The sequence below is a fragment of the Ixodes scapularis genome, unplaced genomic scaffold (assembly GCF_016920785.2).
Source record: "Ixodes scapularis isolate PalLabHiFi unplaced genomic scaffold, ASM1692078v2 PGA_scaffold6__148_contigs__length_123643588, whole genome shotgun sequence".
NCBI classification, from domain to species: Eukaryota; Metazoa; Arthropoda; class Arachnida; order Ixodida; family Ixodidae; genus Ixodes; species Ixodes scapularis.
The window spans coordinates 20,909,315-20,935,527 of record NW_024609881.1 but is presented as its reverse complement, the minus strand read 5'-3'; the positions used below and the strand labels follow the sequence as shown (position 1 = coordinate 20,935,527).

Sequence of the window (26,213 nt, the reverse complement as noted above, 5' to 3'; positions counted from 1 at the left end):
CGTGCTCGTTTGGCCAGCCACACTCTTGCCACGTGATGACGCTCCCTCGCACATATCCACCTGAGAATGAGGTCACCTGACGAAAGGGAGGCAGCTGATTGGTCCGGCTAGCGCACAGCGTCCACTGCACTGTTAGCTTAGGTGTGAAGGGAATATGTGAGCTCCAGTGTTGCGTGACGTGCGTTTGGGCCGGGTAACGCACTTCGGGTACCGTGGATGTTTCGCAGTGAAAAGGCAGAGAGCTTTCGGTGGGAAGGAGGTACGAAATAGCCTTCTGTATTTTCAGACTTTCGTACTGAAAGTCAGGCTTTTGACTTTCTACCTCCTTTCTTTTGGTCCACTAAACCGATATGGTATTAGTAAAATCCCAATCTAAATTCATTTATCCCGGTCTAAAATTCGTTTAGTGGACCCTTTAAAACATATGCCTGGACATTACCTTCCGGATTCAGAAGTTCGGAACTAAGTACAGTATAGACCACTTACAACGTAACCGCTTATAGTGCAGGACCGGGTACGCAGTTTTTTTAACCACCGGTTCACCTCCCATAGAACTCCATGTAATTACATACCGCTTAAAATGCAGGCGCGCGAAGGGAAATACCAGTTATAGTGCGGTTTCTGGAACAGCCCGCCGACCGCGCCGACGACCGGAGTAGCGAGCTCGCTTCCCTGTGCGACACTAGATAACGGCGCTGACGGCGCGAGCCGCAAGCTGCACTCGCGGGGCAAGGAGGTTGCTCGAAAACGCGGGGAGAAGCGAAGAGAGAGGCTTCAGTTGCCATAGTGACGGAGGGACGCACGCACGAGTCGTTCACGTGCGTGCGTCCCTCCGCTGCGTTGGAAACAGAAACAAACAACCGCAACGACAGACCAATCGCGGGTCGAGGAGAAGTGTTCGCGCGCGTTGCATGCCGGTCAGCCGGTCGCGGACCGATTGCTTCTATTCCGCAAACATGGCGTCAGTTGTGATCGTCGTCGTAGACGGCGTGCATCTCATCGTTCTGCATAAAAGCGCTATCCTTGACTCTGAATTTTCGTTGTGTGTCGCTATGATAACCCAGCATGTACTAGAAGGGAAGATCCACCTACTCGTGCGGTGATGTCGTGGCGGCGCTCTCAAGACGGCAGAAACGCCCGTGTCGTCGTGTTTGTTTACTTCGACTATAGTGGTGGTCTCTAAGCATTTGTGTCCTTGAACATCGCCCGGATTTCTTATTTGGCGCATTTCATGCGTCTGCTCAAGTTCAAGGTATTACTGGCGCGTACCGTATAAAGGATGCGAATTTTCACGCGTTTTCATCTCCGGAGAAAAGTGATTAGGGTTAGCAATCCTGAACGCTCGCGACGTCCGTCCACAACCCGCAACGCCGTTAAAAGGCTGTGCCAGGCAAAAGCCGCTAATTTTTTTTAAAATGTGTGACACACTTGAGATATAACTGTACTAGTCTATTGAAATAAAGACTTTCCTCAAACTAAGCTTATTTTTTCATCTAACATAAAATAAATTCTTTTACAAAGGTAAGTTGTCTCATGGCATGTATTTTGGCCTGAAAAATTGATGTTTTGGTTATAGGGCGGTACCGCTTATAGTGCGGATTTTCGCGACTCCCGGGACATACGTTACATGCGGTCTACACTGTACCGTAAACGACTCAATTTTCGCGAGGACCTAATTTTTGGAAATTTCTCGAATCGTCTGCAATTTGCAAAAAATAAGTCCCCCAAACAATTCCGGTAAAATGTAAACATTGGAATCGAGATTAAGATCCCACCGCTTCGCGAAAATAAAAACCCATAAATTATTTCAAAACTTCAGCTTTGACCTAAATCGCAAAATATTGATCTTGCGAAAAATGAGTCGTTTACAGTATTTGTTAACCAAAAAAACAATTTCCCAAAGCCAAATTTAAAGTTTCTGCGTGACCCGCAGCAGTGCAGTGATGCAAAGATGGAGTCGTCCTGCAACTCGAGTTTGTCACACGCCTCCGACTCATCCCGACCTGATGTGTCGTGTTGCCCACATCCCGTGATCAAACACTCTTTTCCGTGCCTGCGTCTGCCGCCCATCGCTGTGAGCAGGCGACGCTTCACTTTCAAGTTTGAAGTTCTTTTAGGGCCCTTTCAGCGATCTCAAATTCTTTGAAACAGTGTGAGGTCGAAGAGGGCGCACAGTGGAATTTTGTGAGGGACCTCGTCACGCCAGTTCTCCTTGAAAGGTGCCCCGGTGGAGTTACAACCAAAGTTATGGTAAACAGACACCAAACCCAGTTGTTTTGACTGTTTGACAATTCCCTTTTCCAAGTGTGAGGTCGTTGAGCACCTAAATAAGAGAACTTTGTCTGATTCTTTGACTTAGCAATCATCAGTACTACATGTGACGAGCGCCGCCGTGTTTTCTTAGGGAGGGTAAAAAGCAGCGCCTCCTCTATAGGGTAATGCCTGGCAAGGGAGTCCGAAGAGCATGTTCATGCCTTCTCCGAACCTTCTGTCTCGCTCAATGCGCCTTTCGGCTAGGGGTGCTCGTATCTCACTGCTCTCCATGGATTCCATCAACACCGTGCAGGCCCAGCTGACCGTGCTGGCTGCGTGGAGCCGTGGGGCGAGATCGTTGTTTGTATGGACGAAAATGTATAAAAGAGCGTGGGCTTGGGTGTTACATGGAGGATATTTGAGCAAGGATGAATATTGTATACAGCATGTGAAGCACTATACTCCGTTCACCCTTCAGCTGGGTCTAGAAGCTCCGCCTTTAGCATGAGCTCGTTGGCTTCCGGGGTGTTTGTGTTGCGCTTGCCTGTGCATTCACATTTATGTTACCAAGGGCAGAAAGCTTGCTTTGAAGGCAGAGCTTTTAGTCTCAGTGTGAGGGTGAACAGAGTATGGGGGCCTGCGACCGGGTGTTTTGGCCAGCTGGTAGAACAGGGGCGGCGAATGCACACGCCGCAGAGCCCAGGGATCCTAGGCTCAATCTCTACTACCGTTAGTTCAGGCCTGAATGAAAGTCGCCCTGGAGAGCGGTCGAGTAATCACTGTTGCATGATGCACGTTAGCTATACCTGGTCCTTTTGGTCATAAGTATGAGCGAAGAAGCTACGAAAGCATGAAATGCCTGCTATGGACCCACGTTTGTGGCGTGAAGCACTGTTAAGACGTACTGCCATGTACTATTTTGCCAGGATCATGGCAAAACCGCAGCTACAATCTCGAGCACGGTATGCTCTGGCAATTTTGACATTTTGCAAACAGATGGTCTCATCACTATCCTTTCAGCACTGAAGAGGTGGCTATCGTACTACTGCACAGAAAGAACGTTGTGAAACCACTGCAAACCAGTGTGGAACGCACTGTGAATGTAATGATGTAATTCCTCATTTTGTTGTGCAAACAAGGCGGCAGGCAGCACACTGCATAAAGTTTGCGAAATCCCTGCGCAGGAACCATGGAGGCACACAGCTGACATCACGGGCAAGAATCCGGCCGTGGCAAAACTGTGTGATGCAAAACCCTTGTCTAGTTTCATGAAGCTCAACTAATTTGATTGGAAAAACCACTTCTCGGAACTACGTTTGCTGAAAAAGAAAGGTGAGAACGAGAAGAATAAGAACGGAACATGGCCAGCAGACAACCGAATGTGGCAACCTTATATATTTCTTGTAAATAGTTGTAAATAAATTAGTTTTCGTTAATTAACGATGCCATCTTCGTTTTTGCGCAAAGCTCTGGTGCCAAAATCCAGGAGTAATAGCTAATTCAAGAGATACTTTGAGGATCTATCTTGGATTTGACAACGACCGAAGCAATGCACTCAGCAGGCCATGGAAAGACTGATGGGAAAACAAACTGCTCTGCGATCTCGGGTGACCAAACTTCTTTCGGGAATCGATTCTTGCATCGAGGGCACCGAGAAAACCCAAAGGAACTTCGGCATTTTATCAGCAAGGCTTAAAGCCTTCCAAGCCCAATAAATCAACGTCATCGAGCCACCCATACCGGACAGAGAAGAACAAAACTTCATTTGAATAATTGAATATAATGATTGGATCATCCCGTATGTTGCAAAAATTCAAGAAGAATTGAAAGATGTCGAAGACAACGGGATCACAACATTCTTATTCACTGATGAATAACAACGGAAACCCGACGACGGGTGCTTGCCGAGTGAAGCTTCCAAAGCTCGAGCTGCTCAAGTTTGACAGCCAAAATATCTCATGGAAAGAGTTCTGGGAGCAGTTCGAATAAGTGATACACACAAACGACTAAATAAGAACGCTGGACAAGTTTGTGGACATTAGGTCTGTGGTGAAAGGTGAGGCGGCATTTGCCATCAAAGGTTTGCCTCCCACATCGCGGTGCTATGAGGACGCTGTGCTTCTGTTAAAAAAGCGATTCAGCTTTTTCGTGGTCCAGATGCACATGCTGAAGCTCCTGGATCTGCACCTGGTGAGAGACATCAACGATGTCTGGGGTCTCCGTAGGCTCTACGACACCCTAGTCTCCCATCCCCGAGGATTGGAGGCACTAGGACAGAAACAGCAGACTTTCGGTGCTATGCTGTTTCCAGTGGTTCAGTGTGCACTGTCAAAAGAAATTCTGCTGGATTTGAATAGAACGATATTAAACAGACATCAGACGCTTCAAATGGGGGAATGTCCACGAGATCCGATGATTCTCGGGAACAAAGAGCAGAGACACACACCACTGAACGAGGTATCATGCCACTATTCTCACAACCAGGGTTCGTACAGCTCCGTGAAATTCTTAAATACTCAAGATTTTGTTACCAGGCTTTCAAGAGCCCTTAAACGCCGTATTTTTGCTCATATTACCCGCCCCTGCATATAACCCGCACCCCCCAACATAAAACTGTTGGAAATAGAAGAAAAAAAAAGACCTCGCGTGTTACTTGCATAATTACCCACGGAAAGCAATGTCAAAGTCACCAAAAAGAGTACCTTTATTCGAACATTACTCATCGCTGCAGTCACTGCAGCTATCAGTGCAAGCATCTTCATTGTCTCAGAGAGCGTCGTCATCTATGCCGTCAAGGCTATTGCTGATGCAGCACTTCCTGAAACTCTTGAGAATCATTTCGGCAGGAATCGCCTTCCACGCATCATACACTTGCAAAGTACTGCTATGTCAGCTGTGCCGATCCGGCCCGTCGGCGTGACGTCGTACTCCCCCTCGGCAATCCACTCCGTGTACATGCACTTCATGTGCACCTTAAAAGTTTCAAGCAAACGTCCAACGGCTGAAGCACAGGCGTCATACCGCGTGGGACCATGATGAGGTTCATCGTGCCATCCGCAAGACGGTTCTTCACTCGGTATTGTGGCGCCAGAACGTGTCCAGCACTAGCTGGACCTCCGCGCTAACGTCGCACCTGGCCTGTTCTCCCCCATGGTTTTCAACCAGTCGACGACAAGATGACTGTTCATCCAGGAGTTGTCCTCCACACGCACAACTACCCCGGAGGGCAAATCAGTGGGGAGTGTACGGTTGTTGCTTCGTGCCGCCTGCTAAAGGCCCGTTCACACTCTTGCAACCGAGTACGACCGAGAGAGACCAGACCGGTTTTTAAGCCTCTTGCGATCTCTTAGGACCAGCTCCGCTGCCGCGCATCCGGTTCTAAGAGGTCGCAAAAGGCTTAGAAACCGGTCTAGTCTCTCTCGGTCGTACTCGGTTGCAAGAGTGTGAACGGACCTTAACGCGCACAACGTCGCTGTACAGCGCAGTTTTGTGTTGCCGCCTGTCTGAAGAGTTGTGTTCAGTGGCATTTCAAAGTACTCGGGGGTTTGGTGTCTGTTACCAATCTACGAGTAAAGGCCCGTTCACACTCTTGCGACCGAGTACGACTGAGAGAGACGAGATCTCTTACAACTTCTTAAATGTTTCTAGAATGAGGGAACACACTGACATTGTGGCGCCATCTATGCGGTGACCCTAGAACTGCATTTCACAGAAGCGAAGGTTTTGCGGGATTTCCGAAGTCAAATGTGCGTAATACCCATAGAAAGGCTTGTTTATAACATTGACAAAAGCTTTTCGAGCAAAAAAAGAAAGGATATTGCGCGAGAAATAAAAAAAAGTATGCCGGACCGCCGAGTTTACACTGCTTCCCAATAGATGGCGCCAGTGTGTTCTCTGGTTTAAGAAGTTTTAAGGAACCCAGGTTTAAGAGGTCGCAAGCAGTCGCAAGAGTGTGAACGGGCCTTTAAAGTACTTGTGTCACTTTCGGAGCTCGATCACGTTGCACTGGAAGTTCACTAACTTCTCCTCGTAGGCATCAGGAAGTCGTTGGCATTAGGTCGTTCGCCTGCAGATGGAAAATCCTTGGCGTTTCATGAATCGGTAAAACCACCCGTGGCTGGCATGAAACTGGTTGCACAGTATGCCGTCCTCTCTTGCCAGCCTCAGAGCTTCGATCTGAGCCATCTCTATTGATGCGGCGTCGCCGCAGCCTCTTTTCTCCTCAGTGAACTCCGGCAGCTTGGCTTCGATTCGGGGGTAGGTCTTGGGACTGTAGAAGGACCTGCGGTCGCGGCTTACACTTTGATGACTCTGCTTTTTTGCTCTCCACTCACGTATACAGGATTTGAAGACATTATACTTTCAGCCTGCCGCACGGTTTCCGATCTCGGCAACGCTGATTATTTTGAGTTTCTGCTCCGCCGTAAAGGACTGCCGCCGAGCACAGCTCATGTCAAACGGAACGGGACGACCAATATGGCAAGATTCGCCTTTGACGTGATTGTCTGACATATAGCTTCATTTGCACTTCGCTGGGTGTGTGGCCAGTGCAGCGTTTTGGCCCGCAGACAATGCAAAGATGGCAACTCGGAAAAAGAACATAAACTAAGGAGAGACCGGAGGAAGTTCCTAGGAAGCAACGGCTAAGAGGGATTTTGGGGAATATACGTACTAACCGACCCTGCTGCTTGGTGCGTACCGCTGTGAAGCCACACTCACGTCCAAATTCGCGTAATACTCTCACCCCTACTTTGGCTTGAATTTTATTGAAGCTTTGATGTGCATAAGATGCGAGAAAATACTACTATATCCTTGAAAGTTAAAACGATTCTTGTATTCCTTGAAATTCCTCCTACAAATGTGTAAATGGGGCTGCGTCGTCTGGCAACATGGCATGTCGTTTGTTCTAAAGGGTAAATTCAATCCAAGGCGTCCCATTGCATCGCCATTTTAGCTTTGTGTTGAGTGTGTTGAGGGTTGGTGAGCGTGAGACACTTTCAATCGAGATTGAAAGTTGAAATGCTGGGTGGAAAGTGTAAGTTCCAGCCTTCTTGGCTGGAACACAGACTATTGCCAGTGGGTGAGACCAGATACAAATGACTCTTCCGAGTGAAGTGTGCGATCTGTCGAAAGTCAATTGTTTTTGCCACAACGCTCCCAACAAACCACTGGATGTCCATTGGACATCCGATAGATATCCGCTCAAGATATTCGGACGTCCCCAGGAGATCCGTAGCCGTCCGACGGACGTCCCCAGGATATCCGTCACAGTGCCAAAGGTAACAAATTTGCATGTCCATCGGACATCCGAAATGGGATCCTTCTGCAGGCCAATTTTGGATATTCGGATGGCTTGCCTGAATTCATTCTACTTTAGCCCAGATATGTTGTAAACCAGTCAAAACACTAACCTGAGCCAATTTCTACAGGGTAGAATTTCTTCGGATATCCCGTGAACATCCGATAGAGATCCGATTCAGATATATCGAACATCCGTGGGACGTCCGTATACGTCCAACGAACATCCCCAGGACATCCGACAGAGCGCCAAAGCGAACAAAATTGCACATCCGTTGGACATCCGAAACGGGATCCCTCTGCAGGCCAATTTCGGATATCCCGGGAACATCCGATAGAGATCCAATTCAGATCTACCGAACATCCGTGTACGTCCGATGAACATCCCCAGGACATCCGACAGAGCGCCCAAGCGAACAAAATTGCACGTCCGTCGGACATCCGCAATGGGGATCCCATTGCGGATGTCCGACGTACGTGCAATTTTGTTCTGCAGACCAGTTTTGGATATTCAGATGCCGCATGCCTAAATCCGTTCTATTCTTGCCTGGATATGTTGTAACCAGTCAAAGAACGACCCTGAGCCAATTTATATTGGCAATATGGTTTTATTACTACACTCGTGTCCTATCCATACAGGCGCTTCTTCTGATTCATCTCGGAGGTTGGTGTTCAATCTTTACGCATTGGGAAACCATCTTGCTTTGTGTCATCTTGCAGCTGTCTTTTCATGGCTCTAACAAAGAACCAAAGAAGGTATCAGTGCGGGAAATTTCATAGTACATCCAGAAAGTACCTGTAATTGTGTGGCATACTGTAAGGTGACAATCCCCGGCGTCGGCAGGTCCTCTCTGCACCGTATGGCCCTAAGAAAACAAGTTGGAGACGGTATCGGTATGAGTGAAGGTAAATTTTGCAACACTTGGAAGTTACCTGTTGCTGAGTAGTGTAGTGTAAGGTGTTCGTCCCTGGCATGGCAAGGTCATTTCTGCACCAAGGTGAAGAAGAGATGAATGCACGCAACTTCCACACCAGAATCGGAACATAGCTGTAGCTGAGTGGCATGGTCTAAGGTGCTACTCTCTGGTGTGCTGGGCAGCCCTTGCTACACCGCCGCATGGACCTAAAAAATCAAATTGAAGAAATAATGAGCGCAGACAAATTTCACTACACTTTTAAAACCTTTTGGTAGCCGAATAGCATAGTGTGAGGTACTAACATTTTTCCATAACATGGCAAAGAACAAACGCTGCAGCCCCGCAAGACAGTCAGAGCGAGTTGCATCACAATGTAGCCGTCGTGCATTCCTCCCGTGGAGTGCTGTCATGTACTTTGCTCTGTCACTTTAATTGGCTCACGGGGGCCATATAGCTTTCACCCTTAGCCAAGTTATAGTGAAGCGGAGTGTACTATAAAGGCGCGTTCCCACCGGCGATGCGATCTAGTCGTGCGATAACTTTCATCGCAAAAGCGACCATTGCGGGCAAAAAGCGACGCGATTCGAGCAGTCGCGACTCGACCCGACTTTTTTGCGATGCGATCTAGTCGCGGAGCGGCTGAGCCAATCAACGGCGTTCGGAGGGAGAGTTTTCGAGAAACGACTTGCCAACGAAGGCGTTGGACTCACTCATCGCGCACGCCGGTGTGACCATCTAATTTTTTTGCGATGCGATCTAGTCACATCACGCGACTGCTTACATCGCCAGTGGAAATGTGCCTTAAGAGTGGCAACTTGGGAGAGTTGGTGATGCATTACAACCAAAAAAAGTGCAAAAATTGGATGAAGGACGAGTGAGAGGAATGTAAGCGACAGGCGCCGACTTGCAACTAAATTTTTAATTAGGGAAAAACATGAAACCCTCGAACCACCAAAACATGAAACACCGCCAATCTTATCAATGTGATTACAATATTGCTTCATAACGGTGTCCTTATGAAGCAATATTGTAATCACATTAATAAGATTGGCAGTGTTTCGTGTTATGGTGGTTCGAGGGTTTCATGTTTTTTCCTAAAAAAAAATTCAGTTGTAAGTCAGCGCCTGTCGTGAACATTCCTCTCACTCGTCCTTCGTCTCATTTTTGCACTTTTTTTGGTTGTAACAGAGTGTAGTCTTTGCCGTGGGGAGCTCATTCCTACATCTGGTGACCCTAACAAAACCTTTTGAAAAGATGAGTGCAGACAACTTTCATTAAGTAAATTTTACCATATTTGCCACACAGTTTGATCTTGAGGCGAATATTAAAGATGCCTATAAAACACTGGTTCCATACTTAAAAAAATATGGCACAAAATACAAACCCTTGAACTGTAATTTTGTAGCTAATTACCAAAAAATGTTGCTTCACAGCTGTGGAAACAAATAGGCACATATAACAATGTTCAAACTTGCCTTGTACACGACTTGACTGGTAGTAAAAAAGGATAGCACATTCCATAGTAGAAATTACCAGGGGCATTTTTATGGTCCATTGGCTCCGTTAATGCCTGCTCACTGGCCTTTCCTGAAAATACAAAAAAAAAATGGGTTCAATAAAAATTCAAAAATAAATTTGTTATCAAAAGTGGAGTGCCACTCAAATACAAAAGCAGAGCATTAAATGTACTTGCACACCTTCTTCCCACAAATCCACAGTAGGCCATTTCCTGCCATCTATGGAGTACATCCAGTGTACGACGAGGCACCAAGAAAGTGATCCGTGCAAGGAAATTGAACATCTCCATGTTGAAATTACGTTCTTAAATTGCATCATACTGTAAGCCCCGTAATCATCTGGGTGCACTTTGCAGTGAGTGGACTAGAATGTGCTCTGCAACAGGGAAGACGTGCATGCATTTTTCAGAGGTGGATATATATAGTGATGTGAATCACGAAACTGCCAAAGAAAAGTGCAGACATGATGGTGTGCCTTCATGTGTGTGGAGATAGTATATAATGAACATCAGAGTTTATGCATGGTATTAACAACATATATCTGATTAAATGAGAGCCTTTAATTTTACTGTGCTAAACACTGTGCACTATGCACCTGCTTGAAATCCACTGTAGGAATGCAAATACGGTATAGGCGCTCTTTCGCATTTTGCTTCTGCAGAATCGAGTCCAGCACCAAACTATGCCCCATGAAAGCACACATTGACCCACCATGATCCACTTCATCCTAAACGCGAGGCTTTCAGCGCCCCCGCCAAGCACGCGCGAGCGTGCAGTGCAAGCAAAGGTTCAGGGGAACATGCTTGTGCTAGTAGCTTCGGCTTCGTTTGCACACGAAGTGAAACAAACATTAGTAGCTTCGATAAAAGCCATTCATGTGTAAACAAAACACGCAAAAAAAAAAAAATTACGATTGAACCTTGGAGAGCAAATCCCTTGGTCTACTTTATGATTAAATAAGCCTGAGACTGAGGAACACATATAAGGGGAAAAACACACACGGCCCCAAACATAGCTGGAGTTCTAGCCGAACTCGTTTGCACCCGAGACCAAGCAGCCCTCTTGACACCGTACCCGGGCTGGATGGCGCGGCGTCAGGTCCACACCGACGACGCAGCAGCATCACCGCCCTCACGTTCTCAGGCGTCAAAAACATAATTGTTCACTGTCCCTGAGAACAGCCCAACGCCTAACTTCTAAAAGGTCACTCACCTTCCGATTCCCTTGTAGCCGTGCTCGATGAAATGGAGAACAGTGGCGAGACGGAGGCTGTCAATCACCGGTCCTAAATCGAGACTCGCACTTGCTTGCTCGCACAGGCTTGAGAGCGGCTCATTCGTGTCCGCTCGCTTTTGATCTTTATATTTTAAAAGTGTCAATAACACTCGCGAAAAGAGAAAGCGAGCGCGGTAGCAGGATAACAGCGGAGACAGCGGCGGCGGCGGTACCAGCGGGCCGAAAAAGGCGCCATTGGCTAGAATAATTCTGCAGTAAATACATTGAAGCTTTTTCCTGATATTTCCAGATATTACCTATTTATTTAGAGCAATTTCTTTTATAACTGAATATAAAATGTCGCTGAATTTATTTTGTTAGTAACTTTTTAATATTTAGGGTCTACCCGTTTACTTTTCATTTTTCTCATTTACTGCGGAGATGCACGCCTCAGAAGCTAGGGAAGTGCAGCTTCCAGTTTCCTCCTACCATCGCGACGACGCTAACGACGCGGCGCGTTGCGGAAGAAAGGCAAACTAAGTACCGTGTTGGCGCGGCACTCGCAACAGATGGCGCGGTACTCGCCACACATGGCGTATCCTCCCCTCCAAACACACACAACTAAAGTGAACTAACACAACACACGCAAAAACCGCCCGCCAAAACGGTGCCCCCCTCTCCGTCGTCGTCTTCTCTTTTTATTTTTTGTTTTTCCCGACCGAGCTGTTTTGGCGTACGCTTTGTGCCAAGGCACTAAAGCTTCCCCTCCCACTTAGGGGGTGCTTTGTGCAAGACACGGATTGCGCTTTTGTAGTGGAGCACTATCGCCACTGAAGCGGCGATACTGAAAATTGGAACCACCACAAAGTCGACGTTTTAAACGTGCTACGCAGCACCTTTGAGATTTTTGTTGTAACGCTGTAAGACTGCAGCATATTCGTTTTTCTTATCAGAAGTAAAAAAAAAAACAAAAAAAAAAACACGTCACTTTCTCCCGGAATACCGCGATTCCGCCGTGTAATCGCAAACCAAAAATCTAACTATTTCCCAATCTGCAGCCGCGTATGGCGACAACGAGAACCATGGCGTGATACACAAGATTTTAAGTAATTTAAAACGAAAAAATACTTTTAATAGTCCGTATTCAGTACCCTAGCTGAAATGCGGGAGATGTGATTGTCAGAAAAAGCGAACCAGCTGTTTAGAGCGTGGGTATCAAGAATAAATGAGTCTTGCTAAACAAAATAATTATAGCTAAAATCTTTAAAAACGAAAAAAAAAAACACTATAAAGATTTTTTTTTTTTTTTTTTTTTAGAATAGTAAAAAAAACATTAAGTTACATCGCTAACCCCAACCGGGAGGGAAAAATATATTTGGAAAAGGATTGAAGAAACAATTGACCCATCGCAATACGTTTCTCTAATTAACAAACGAAGTAAGAGGGGGAAGACATCTTAAACAGTCGACTGAACAAATCATTAAAATCAATTTTGGAGCGATGTATGGCCCGGGGATAATAACAAACTTTTTGGTTTTTTTCAATTACGAGTTGATGAGATCAGAAGTATTTGTAATGATAATGTGGCTAGGGTGACCAGACGTCCCGTTTTGGCCGGGACAGTCCCGTTTTTGAGATCCGCCTCTGCTGTCCCGTCTTTTTGTCCTAATAAAGAATTATGTCGCGTTTTCGAGACATAATTCTTTTTTTTTTTTGTCTATATAATTGCGCAGACTTTTACAACCGAGCCTTATAAGAAAAAGTCCTGCTTAGGAAACTTCAGTCGTCGGCAAAATACACCCACACCAACGAAGGACGCGAAGCAGTGTGACTGTTTCCTAGACTAGGGCTTAGCGCAATATGGTAACGTTTTGAAATGAGAGCAGTTATTTCATTAAAATTTTCCCCCAATCTCAATTTTTAGCCCCCGCCCCCCACTGGGATGTCCCGTCGTCTACCTTGAGGAATATGGTCACCCTAAATGTGGCATATGAACAATTAAGTTTCTCAAAGGTTGATCAGTAAATCATTTGAATGTAGGCAGTGAGATGCATCCGTATTTTCTTTTCAATTTCTTATATCTTGTCACAAATGCGGCTAGGATTCCGCGTGTTTTCGGAGTTTATTTCTCGTGAATTGGGAGGGTGTTTTGGGGGGTTTTATTTCTCGTGAATTTGGAGGGTGTTTTGGGGGTTTTTATTTTCGCTGATAATTGTGGGTTTGTCAGAGTTTATTTTTGTCTAATTCCGCATATTTTAAATTCGGATTTAATCTTCCTGTGTATTTATAATAATAATAATAAAAAAAAATAAAGTCCAGGTACCGTGACCCACTGTCCTGAAGGAACCTCAAAGGGCAAACCTATTTTTGTGAGTGGTTCTATATATTTCAAAGGAAACTGAAGAGGCATGCCCTCAGGACCAGTGACACTGTGCTTATATAAAGTTTATTTGTAAAACACCGTCTTTCTTTCTTTTTTTTTTTTTTTTTTGTCTTTTTTTCTGTCGTTATGATTTCGAAATTTTGTGTTTTTCAGAAAAATCCTCAATGACGGAAAATGTACCGAGAACCCTCACGAATGACCGTCAGGCAAATAAATCCTAAAGGAAATGGAAAGGAAGGCGGAGTTTTGACGACTGTCATGTTCGATTCGCGATCAACCTCGAACCTTTAGCGACAGGTCGTCGATACTTTTTTGGGTAATCGATGTATAACATAACCAGTCAAAATATAAACGAATGTTTATTGTAGTAGTTATCGTCAAGAATTTTGTAAACATTCCCGAACATGCCTCTGCAGCCCCAATCTTCCATTATTTTTCTCTCGAGTAGAGTTTTTGGAGTACATCGCATTCGAATTTCAAATTGATGCCATATAAAGCACGTGTCATTGTCTTCCAAGCGAAGTATAATTTATATATTGAAAAAAAAAAAAAAAAAAAACTATGAAAAATTACAGGTTTTCAAATTTGGTACAAGTTCAGCACGCTGTGAAGAAAAACACATCCCTCTCTCCCTCTCTCTCTTTCTCTCTCTCTCTCTCCCTATATATATATATATATATATATTGACTGCTTAACATTCATTTGATGTCCTTCTTCGCGAGGAGGAAATGTATAGTCTCGATTGCCAAGCTTCTAAATGGTTAGAACCTTGCGCGGATAATAGTTTGTTTGATCACCCGCATCCGATCCACACCCGCAGACTTTGTGTATACGCATCCGAACCGCATCCGACACGCAATCCATGCATTCATGTTACACCAAAAAACCGAGCGTAATTTAATTAAAAAAAAAAAAAGCGTCAGGCCGTTTGCTTTTTTTTTACACAAAGAACTCTTCGAGTCAAGGCTGGGTTGCACACTTGGGACTGGCGCCATATAGCCTTGGAACACTGGCGTTTCCGTATATTTCCTATTTATGTCGCGCATCATTCTTACTTCCTTGGCTTGAAAAGCTTTTGATCATGTTATATCTTATAAATGACATTTTCTCGTGGAGTATACGTACATATGATCTCGCAAATATCGCGAAACCTTCTGTCTAATGAAATGCAGTTCCAGAGTCACCTCGTAATTAGCACCAGCGTGCCAGTGTTTTCTTTGGTCGGAAGAAATAACAAGAACTCGGTCGTAAGCAAACGCAAGTGTGTAAACGGGCCTTCGGAATACACGGTTAAAGTCATTTTATCGTAATCTGTTTTATCGAATTTATGTTACAAGCGATCATCCTTCCAACACGTGGCGTCGCTGGAAAGATGTTTGCGTGTTATGGAGATCGTGCTGGCAGATTGCGACACTCCGCCCAAAAGATGCACTCTAAAAAAAAAAAAATTTAACTCTTTTTTTTTTTTTGCTTTGTAACCCCCATTTTACGCAGACGCGTGTTTTCTCACCATAAATATTAATAAAGGGCAAACTAATAATATTGCGTCATTTGATATAGGCCAAACAATAAAAAAGTGGGAAAAGAAAAACAGTCTCTCACCGCAGCGGTGCACCACTGGGAAAATATCACAATATTCAATAATGGCGAAACGTTTATTGATTTCAGTTTGAAACACGAACCCGCGACTGTGTGCTCCGAACCGCACACTTAGCGATACCTTAAAAACTCTCAAATAAATGAAAAAAAAAAAAAAAGCGCGCACACATTATTTTTTGTGAGGTTTTTACTTTGTTCTGGCTTGTACGTTTTATGTAGCTTTCTTTGCCCAAAAAACGTTATTTTTTCTATACTCCGTTTCACCTTCAGTCAGAGCGCAGCGGACCCTAGGAGCCATCCCAGCCAATCCAGCGTTGAGAGAGTGTCATGTGACCTTCAGCTCTCTGTGTCTCTCTGCCCAACCGGCAGGTCACGCGATTTTCTCCCGGCGCTGATCGGCTGGGATAGCTCTTGGCGTCCACTGCGCTCGGACTGAAGGTGGAACGGAGTATAGGGAAAACATTTTTGGCGAGGGATTTTGTGAGAATCAGTTCTTTCTTGGCGCACAGAACAATTTTCCCCATATTGGCAACCTTTTTTCTTAGAGGGTAATTTGCTCCCACAAAACATTCAATGCTGTACAGCGAGTTCCCGAGGATAGAGAAACGTGTTTTTTGGCCCACATAAATAAACTACGTATGCATCGCAGAAAGCTCGAGCTCCGTGAAAATGTGAAGCTGTTGGGATAGAACGTGAAAGTTTGAGAATACGACGGTGTGCGGAATAAAATGTAATTAATACAAGCTATTTTTTTTTTTTTATGAGTCGACGTTTACCTAAGCCTAATATCGTCAAAACAAGATATGATATTTTCAACGCTTGTGGGATTTATATCAGTAAAAAAACCATTACCAACAAGAAAGGAAATAATGTTTTCTTTCTTGTTGACAAGCTTGTTTTACTGAAAACTCCGCTTAAAGTACCATGATCCGCTGATCGGGTGGCCGCTACATCTAGCCAGAAGCGTGTTTCTAGTGCAAATAATCAGTGCCGGCCCCCAAAAAGTACTTGTATTTGACCACTTTTTTTATGTGGCGCAGGCGAATCATCATCATACACCGCCGTCAAAAAGTATTGTTTCATAGCATGTTTAGGGGTCCGAGGACGTTTTGTTGCGAGCGTTTCGGTACACGGACGTTCCGGTGCACAGACGCTTCAGTCCACTGACTTTTCTAGCGCGCGGAACTTTCTGGTGCACGAACTTTTAGGTGCACGCACTGAAGTTATCGGTGTATGGCCATTTAAAGATTATGAACATCGTTCGACTGTTTCTAAAATTACATTTCTTATTTTATTACTAAGATTTACATTTTATCTACCCCTTTTGTGGCCTTGAAAATGCAATCGTGCTAATTAAATATTTTTCTAAATTAAAATGATTTGATTGAACCTTAAAATTGCCGCCTCTCGGAATTCAGACGTAATAATTTAAACACGAAAAATTATCGTACAAGTTCTGGCTAGAGCGAGCACAGAAATGAGCTCCTTGAAAGAGGTAGGCCTGTTGCACATTTGTTTAAATTCGCGCTTTGCAGTGTATAAATTGCACCGTTTTAGTAATGATAACGAAATTAATAGAATCTCAGGCGACAAAACGAAAAATAGTAAAAATGTTTTAGGGCGTGCTCAATAAAGCGCGAAACACATGTACGACGAAACCTTCCGATCCGAGTCCGACAAATATAATTTGGAAGACAATGACACGTATTATCTGGTTTAAATTTTAATGTGAATCCTTAAAAACTCTACTCAAAGCAAATCAGTTGTTAATTGTCCGCAGAGTCAGGTTTGATCCAGAAAAGTCGATCCCGGCGCGCTCCAAAACGACCAGTGGAATTCGCCATAAATCCGGTCCTTGAAGAGTGCCCCGGGCACTTTTCGACGACCGGCATTATTTGTTTTTACGTAAACAATACGTTTTCGGTATATCGACAACACTGCACCCGACTAAAGATGGCCGCTTTTTGTGGGAAGCATTCCCCGAGGGGAAGCTTGTTCCCGAAACGGGCCGCTGTCGCCTCCCCGCCTGCCCCCCCCCCCCCCCCCCCCCTCCCTCCCTCCCCACCCTCCTCTCTTCGCGATCTTGTCTTTCCAGTCTTTCCCGGTTGGCGCAGCAGCGCAGCTATTCTAGTACACCATAGCGCAGCTTTCGTTTCTCACCCGCGCATGTTGCTCGCTGCACGAAGCCCGCGGCCCACTTGTCGCTGTACGGGCGGTCGCGGTCTCCGAGTGGTAGTAACGTCCCTGGATGTTTTTTCACAAACGGAAAAAAACATCGAGGGACTTTATGTAGTAGCGGTGTTCTGGCTATCGAGTTTGCCGCCTCCCCCCCCCCCCCCCCCCCCCCTCCCCTCCCTGACAGCTCACTTTTACTACTCAAGACAGTGTATAACTTAGTAGCAGTTAATTCGAGCGCGTTGTTATAATGAATACTTAAAAACGAAAGAATAAAAACATAAAGGACGTACACGTGTGGTCGTCCTCATGTAATCGTTCTTTCCTTTTTAAGCTCAGTAGGTTTGAATAATATTCAGTGAACGCTGGAAAAGTCAGTGAGGGAATATCTTAGCGATGAGAGGCGAACTTCACTGACAAGTGCCACATTAGGGAGTTCTCGTAGATGGTTTCCGCTGGCCCGCAACGTTCTCCGCTCCGCAACCCGCTACGAGATCTGGGACTCTAGGCAAGGCTAGCGCCGCGGATGTGCAGGAGAGGCGTCTTCGTTCCGGAGTAAAGCGCGATCCAAACCAACGCTTCTTTTTGCGCCTGTAGGTCGTGCGGCTGCGGATGTGACGTATTTTCGTGACGTCGCGCCGCTTCTTCGCTTCTTCCGGGCGCGCATAAAAAAGTTGGTTGATTTCAACTTTTTTCTCAACGCGCACAAAAACGCGCGGTGACGTAGTAGGGCGCTCCTGTGTCCCGGCCAATCGGTGGAGGGCAAGCTAGTTCCGGCTCCGCGTTTCTCGCCGTCTGGCTGCCCTCTCCTCCTCCCCCCCCCCCCCCCCCTTTTATTCTCTTCCAACATGACAACGCGATCTCTCTCTCTCTCTTTCTCTCGCCGTCTGGCCGGCCAGTCTGTCGCAGTTGCACTTTGCTTGTGCGCTCGTGCCGAAGTTTCGCCCGTCCAAACCAAAGCGCACGGTTCTGACTCAGAAAGCGCGCCCGGAAACAGCAAAAACGTCAGAAAATCCGTCACATCCGCAGCCGCACGACCTACAGGCGCAAAAAGAAGCGTTGGTTTGGATCGCGAATGAGAATGAGAAAGGAATGAGAAAACGGTCTACGAAAACTCCTCTTTCCCCAAACTCAGCTGTCTGTTAACCCATACATTTCTTCTCTTGTTTTTTTTTTGTTTTTTTTTTCGTTTTAGGGTAGGGCTGCAGAAGGAAAATTGTCGTTTTCTATTTACTTTGTTAGCTTGTTTTTCGCGATCGGTGACCAGGCCACGATCACCACGATCCCTCAAAGGGACCGAGAAGCCGCGCCAGGGCTTCGCTTTTAGTTTGTATCTTCTGTGCTTTCTAGCAGCCCTGTTATCGTTTCCCCTCGGCACGTGTAACATGATCCTTCTCCCTCCTGCTCACACTGCATCGGCTCACAGAGGGTTCTCATCCAAGTGGAGAGAACTTTAGGAGCGTCAATGGCCTGTGGTCTGACTGTCCCTCAAGTCTCAACAGGACCGCGCGGACGCTACGAGCCATCGGAGCCATTCCAAAGGAAAGACCGCGTGACCTTCCGGTCCGGCGTTACGAGGGCAGCGACGTGTTTTGTCCTTTTGTCGCGTCATACTTTCTCAGCGTTGCATTGGCTCCGATGGTTCGTACAGTCCGCTTAAGCCCATCCTAGAGCCTGGTTCAGACAGTTGCGTTTGACTGCGTCTGACAGCGTTGCGGCTACGAGAAACCAGGACATCCCTGCTGCTTATATCGCGTGCCAAGATGATTCCTTGAATTGGATTCCACGCTTCATACGAAGCACAGATGTACCGGTGACTCGCTTTCGGTTCTCGACGCGACGCAGTCAAACGCACTCAAACGCAAGTGTCTGAACCGGCCTTAAGATCGCGGGGAAAGGACGGCCACAGATCAACACGTTCAAGAGAATGCATTTTTGGGAAGAGAGGAAAAGCTGAGTGAGACGTGAGACCGAAGTAAAACAAAACCAAGGAAACATCTTTGGATATGTTTTATTTTTTGAAGGATTCTTTGACACGCGCCGTCAAGAAGGGCCCCGGGTCGCAGAAAACGAATCCTTCTCTCTCCGAGGGGCTGAAAAAATTAGAAGTGGCTGATTTCAACTGCTCCAATAACCAACGGGAAGACGGTGGCAAAACGGTAGGCTCGTAAATATCAACTGAATGCCGCACAATGACGTTCATTTTATATAAAATTGGAAGCAGAATACTGGAACTCCTAAATACCTCTAATAAGGCGTTGCTGTCAAAAATGCTGGGAGGTTTAACTATGAAACACGGTATTCAAGAATATTTCCCCTGAAATGTGGGTGAACCGAAAACGCCCGTACAAAGAAAAGTCTGTGTACCGAAAAGGCCAAAACCAAGATGTCCGTGCATCAAAAAGTACACACCGAAAGGCTTGAACCAATCCGAACGAGACCTATCTGGGAGAATAGTCCAACGATGCGTAGTCCTGTGTGCCTCACTTCGACACGCTGATTGGTTCACTTGAGCCGTAACCTTCGCGGCTGGTTCAGAGCAGGGTGTCGAATCGGAACCGAACCGTCATTTTAGCCGAACCGAAACTGAACAGAACCGAAATCGTCGCCGCCATCTTGGATCTGAACCGGAACAAAATATAACGGTAACTAGGGGTGTCGCGAACTTTTGTCGAACCGGATTTTTAGGTCGAACTTTCGGGGTTCGACTGGGTCGAACCGGTTCGACGAACCTTCGACCTTTTCACCAGATTCGACCGGTTCGACTTTGCGGACAGTGTGGCCAGACCTTGATAGACGCATGTCTAGGTTTGGAGAATTTATTTTTATGCAAATGGTTATTTTATTTTATGAACAGTTGGAATTAAAAGAAACCACTTCTAATCACTAAAGACATTAATAACTTAATTTTTTTTGTACTGTATTAACTGAAATAAGCAACCAGCGGTGCCCTTAATTCATCCATTAGCCATTACCATCCAATCCGAAGCCAACTGGCCAGCCTGTCGCGCATGCGCACACGAGTCGAACCTCAATACAAGGTTCGTCGAAATTTCCACGAAAAGTTCGAAAAAGTCGAACCAGGTCGAACTCGAACCTCGGCCGGTTCGCGACACCCCTGTAACCAAATCAAAACGGTTCACTTTTTTTTTTTTTTCCTTTCCTTTTTTGTTAGTATCACGAAATGAATATTCGAGAATAAAAACTGGCAGCTGTAATTCTATATATTGACCAAATCGTCATATACAAAATTGCAATGTGTTTGGAATCGGGGGTTCTCGTGGAGCTTTTGTATTGGCGCGAGTCACGTTCCCAGAGTCTACCAAATCCCATTCAGTCCACTTACCGAAAGTGAATCCCGCAGAATCCAGTTCCGATTGGCTGGTTTAGCCCGTGGAGGAGGCTATCAGTCGAGCATTTTGAGGATCGGCCCAAAAACAACAGAAAATGTATGTAAAACGTTTCCGCGTTTCCAGGGGCACGGCGGATACGCGCAGGTGGAGGTTCTAGGCATCAAAATATGCGTTTTTTTTTTTTTTTAGTAACGGATTTGGTTTGGCTGAGAAGATCGTCGGCTCGTTTTCTCGCTCCGGTTGCACTGTTGCTGAGTTTGGTAAGCCACTCAACTCTGATGTGTTTCGAGGCAAGAGAGGAAGACGAGATTACGGGGAGCAAGTCACGCACCGCTCGGAACGAAGGAAAGAACTTCAATAAAAACAAAACAGTGTCGCCACAGTCCAGGAAAGTGGTTGGAAGAGCTCGCACGAGAACGAATGCTACAATGACTGCACGCGCTTCGCTTCGACCGCACAGGGCCGCGCCATATTTGATATGGGTTGGAGCGCGACCGGCGCGACAGAGATCAGTGGGCGCGACTGCTCCGCCGCGGCTCGGTTTTGAAACAAAGCTTCGGTACTCTGGGAACGTTCACTTACTCTAGGCACAATGATTAATCATGTGTCACGTGGTCACTTGACGTGCATGGTGTCAAGTAGGTTGCCTGGAACGTGTCTTCGAGTGGCTTGCGCGACCAAAAATGTGGTCCCTCAATTTCCGGCTTATGACGTCATAGAATTGTCACGCTGTCGCCGGTCGCGATTTTTTTTCATTTGTATTACCTTAAGGGCCTCTTGAGGGAGGCATCACATAAGGACAAGACAACAAAACACTACAAAAAATTTAAGAAAGGCTTTGGAAACATCATTATATAAACATTATTCAAACAGTTTAGAAATCAGCCGCGAAAAACATTTATGGTCACTGGTTGTTGCGAAGCTTGTGGGCAAGCTATTCCAATCTGATATGCACAATGGAAGAGGTGAGTATTTGAATGTGTTTGTTTTCGAAAAAAATGGGTTCAACTTTACAGGGGTGGTCAAGACGAGAGGAAATATGATGGGCAGGGGAGATAAAGGTTTGAAGAGACCACGGGTTCTAGTACAATCTCTGCATGAAAGAGAGCCGATCTATTTTTCTAGGAGTGTCAAGAGTTTGTAGGGATACGGGTCGATACAGGCCTTCTCGGCGTCTTCTGTAAAGGTACTGGCTTTATTATTGGTAATCTGTGTAGGAAAGGCCCCAATAGCAAGAAGCTTGAGAATGCTGAAAATAACCCGAGACTGTGGTAAAAGATGGGAAACTTCGTGGAACTTTGAGACGTCTTTCTTCCTGGGTCCTTTTTTCTTCCACGACGTTTCCCATCTTTTACCACAGTCTCGGGTAATTTTAATGTGTTTTATGTATTGGTTTATATTACAAACCTTGTGACACGTGATGGATAGGACAACTTTAATTTCTCCTGTCAGATGTGCTAAACAATCGCTGCTATACGATTTCGCGGTGGGCTCACATTTGAAGATATTCCAAATTGTTCTGAGCAATCCTACATAAACAACTTCTCAAGCTTTATGAAACAGCGGTGAGTGTGCAGGCGAGCTGGTGGATGTTGATCATGTTGAAAATCACCCGAGGGTGACCGACTCTGCAACATAAATACAGGGTCGATCCCCTTGAAGATACGCATCCTAAGTATCTGAAAAATGCTCTGCAAATCTTTTCAGGCGTTTTTCTTTTCTCAGTAGGCCCAAAGTGATTTGGGAGAGCCTTTCGAACACATGGAAATTTGGTAATGCCTCTTTTATGTCATGAAAAGCAATTTTTTTTTGTGTGTTTGTTTTGGGCTGAACAAAAACAAAGCACACAAGGATGCGCGACGGAACTATGACGATTACGCACGCAGACCGTCGGAAAGTGACCAGTTAAGTAGCTGCAATGTCGAGTAGAGCGTTAATACTGTTTTGCTCTAAGAACTATTATAAGTTTTCTCTTCAGCCAATATTTACTCGAACTAACTTTTTTGAAGTTTTCATTTTTTCCACGCACTACATCTAATATACCTTTATCTCAATTACCCTAGCATCATACAGAATGCTGGGAACGTAGGTACACGCGCTCGCATTCCCTATACAAAGTAATCGAAGTAAATGACCAAAATTAAGCGTTTTTGGAACGCCTGTGCGAAGTGCCGTTTGTTTAAGATTTTTGCTTTTGGACAGTTCTAGCTGCAGACGCCAGCACGCGCAGTTCCTGTACCTACGTTACCGGCATTCTCTTTGATGATTGGGTAATTCGGCAAAAGGCCTATTGAAACACACTGCCCTCTGATATTTTTTATCTCACCTGGCTTAAATAAAGCACTCGATGATCACCCCAGTTAATGCATGTCATTACGTTTTCTGTCAGATTTTTATACTAGGGCGTTGAGTGTTTATTCAGACACTCATTGCTATTCTTAACATAACTATACTGTTAGTTATGTAAAACAGCAATTAAAATTTTGAAATGTGTCTTTTTTGTTTTTCCATTATTTGCATCTTTTAGATCTGTAGTCCACACATGCAAGGGCCTAATCAAGGCCTTCAGAATGTAATAAATAAATAAATAAATATATAAAATAAAATATCAACTAGCAAGGCTGATGCTTATTTCCAAATTAAATTGACCGGCATCTTGTCAAGAACAAACCGCCGCAGCCATGCTATGCCAGTGTGCCCTGTAAAACAAAAATGTTCACTTGGATACGCGCTATTTTAGGCCAGATTCGATCTGAGAACAGAGGTGCGTTTAAATTAGGTGGTGAACTATTTTGATCACTCCCCTCTGCATTATTCTTCGCCTGCGTCACGGTGCTGAGTGTGAGAAGTTTGGTCAGTAAAACAAGCATGTTGATCTATAGAAGGTGTGTCACTGGCCCAGAGTGACTACAAATGCATGCGTTTGTCATAAATATTTCAACTGCTTTTAGCTCAGTTGCGTTGTCATCATATACTGGGTGCGGTCGTAAGGACTAACACATTTGGCACGCCTTGCAAAATTCGAATTAAAAGCATACATCTTGAAATTGGATACGGGAATGTAATTTTGCAAAAAGTTCTATTACTTTTTTTTTTTTTTTTCAGAGCTAAAGTCAAAGATAGTAAAGTATTAAAATAGAGCAAACACGGCAGTCATACTTTTCCTATGCCCTACTGCCGGATGTTGGTCGTCTGCACAATGGTTTGTGAGCTTGCTCCCAGGTGGTCACAGTTTATATATTTCGTTAAAAGTACTAATTATCGCGAATATCTTGCTCATCGCCAGCATCTGTTGTAGTTTTAAGAGTTTTTGCGTGCAGCAAGCCACCCGGGAGCGAGCTCATAAGCCAGTGTGCAGACGAGAAGGACGATTTTTGTTTTACTTTTTTAATACTTCACTACCTCAATATTGAGCGCTACAAGAATGACGTAAAAAATTTTGCGAAGCTACGTTCGCGTGCCCAATTTCAGGCATGTACTTTTGAAATTCGAATTTCGAAAGGCGTGTTAAATATGTTTGTCCTTACGGCTGCACCCTGTTTATTGAAAAACGTATTTGGTAAACTATATTTGATGATATACATGACGACGAGATACCGATATCATTATTTTATGTACTCTAATTCCTTACAAGAGCAAAACTACGATTCAGCTCAGGCATGTAGCCAGGATTTTGTTTCGGGGAGGGAGGGGGGGGGGGGGGGGGGGCCTGGTTGCGTGCCTGATTCAGCTTTTAATTCTGCGATGCAAAGTTGTATCAATCACGGGTATTTTAGGTGACCTACCAAACTTCGTGACAAATATATGTGACTGAGGTAAACAAGTGGATGCTCAGTCGTATGTACACGACGTTTTGCATGTTAACGATTTTCTTTTACTTTTGCGTCAAAATATAGCACGCAATTTTTTTTTTTGGCGCCTGAAAATAAAAGTAGATTGCACCTACGAGAAAGATATAAAAATAGTTAATCGTTTCACGGCGGAAATAGTGATTATTGCCAAAATAACGCGGAAAATATATTCTCAATTTAGCTGTTCACACCGGTTTGTATTTTTGTTCCCCGGAGCTGCACCGGGTCCGGAACTGGACCGAAAGTCGTGAGCCCGAACCCGAACCGAACCGATAAAATTTTTGGTTCGACACTCTGCTTCAGACAGTTGCGTTTGCGCGTCCGACCGCGTAGTGAGATGAGATCCGCGCAACGCTTCGTAAGGAAACGCAAGGAGCCGTCTGGTGCAGTTGAAAACGAATATGCCTGAACCAGCCTCATGGTAAAACGGAGGGATCGGTCGCAAAAAGAGGCTCAAAGTTCTCCATTGTGTCGACAACAAGCTCAAAAACGTCGGGAGCAAAAAAAAAAAAAAAAAAAAAAGACAGCAACCAGAGAGAGAGAGAGAAAGGAAAGACAGCTTGGACGGCTCCCCCCGCTCCCCTTCACAAAAACGCAAAAAAAAAAAAAAAGAAAAAAAGAAACGCAATACTTTTCTTTTTTTTTTTTTTTTTTTTAGGCGAGGACGATTTTACGCTCGCGGAGCGAGGCTATCGAGTTTTTTTTTTTTTTTTTTTGCGAGCGTTTACTCTGGTGGTGCCGCCTGTGGAGAGCGTCGCATACTTTTTCGCCTTTACGCGAAGTACAGTTCGTCTTCCTGCCACCATGGGTCGGGCTGATAGTTTCGCTTCACCGTGTGCACGTGGTGTCCGCATCTCGAGAAACTCTGGGCTGCAGCAGCGTGCACACTTGCTCCACTTGCTCATTGTTTACGACTGTCAGCGATCGACAAGTGTGGTGCGGTTCTCGACATTTTATAAAGTTCTAGTGTATACAGGTATGTCTGTGAAATTTTATATTGTGGTCCGTAAACACTTCTAATAGACATGCCAAACGTTTTGGAAGCCGATGCATGACGGGTTTTTGTGTATCGGCAAAACGACGCACGCAGAAGCCGATGCGCGACAACCTGTCGTGCGTTAAAGAACATAATTTGAAATATTTGCGAGTATTTACGTTTTGGCTATGCTGTGAGCTTATAAACGCCTCTTGAGACTTTCTATTTGGGCGCACTGACGGAAGTGTTAAATTTGAACAACCTTTATGAGCTGTAGAATCGATGCTTGAACCTAAGCACGTCGTGTTGGAGAACACAGTAGTTGGATTTTGTCCAGTACTAGAGCCTTAGGGCTGTGGAAAGGACTGTTCATATGCTGACTGCATATATGAAACGCTTTTGCGGGGCAACTTTAATCAAAAGAATTATGGAACCTTTTCAGTGGTGCTGTCTATACTTTTGTTAAATTGACTAATCTGACAGTTTTGCGGGGTAACCTAATCAAAAGGATCGTAGAACCTTTTCAGTGGTGCTACTTTCTCAATTTGTTAAGTTGACTAATCTGACAGAGTTCCCGATTGTAGATCACTAGGCCGGCCTTAGCAAACAGTTCAAAACGTGATCAGCATAACGTTGGTAAATACTCGTGGTTCTGTTTTCTTGTTTTCATGTCTTG

The 26,213-nt window shown here is 45.1% G+C and overlaps 1 long non-coding RNA gene across 1 annotated transcript; it reads right to left on the bottom strand.

Annotated features, from left to right (window-relative positions):
- Positions 1-8,139: 8,139 nt before the first annotated feature.
- On the bottom strand, positions 8,140-11,447 carry LOC115324202. The gene is made up of 5 exons (XR_003919276.4): positions 11,198-11,447; positions 10,002-10,055; positions 8,485-8,674; positions 8,348-8,417; positions 8,140-8,287 (listed from the first exon to the last, which is right to left on the bottom strand). It is a non-coding gene; the product is annotated as an uncharacterized LOC115324202 (long non-coding RNA).
- Between the last annotated feature and the right edge of the window lie 14,766 nt (positions 11,448-26,213).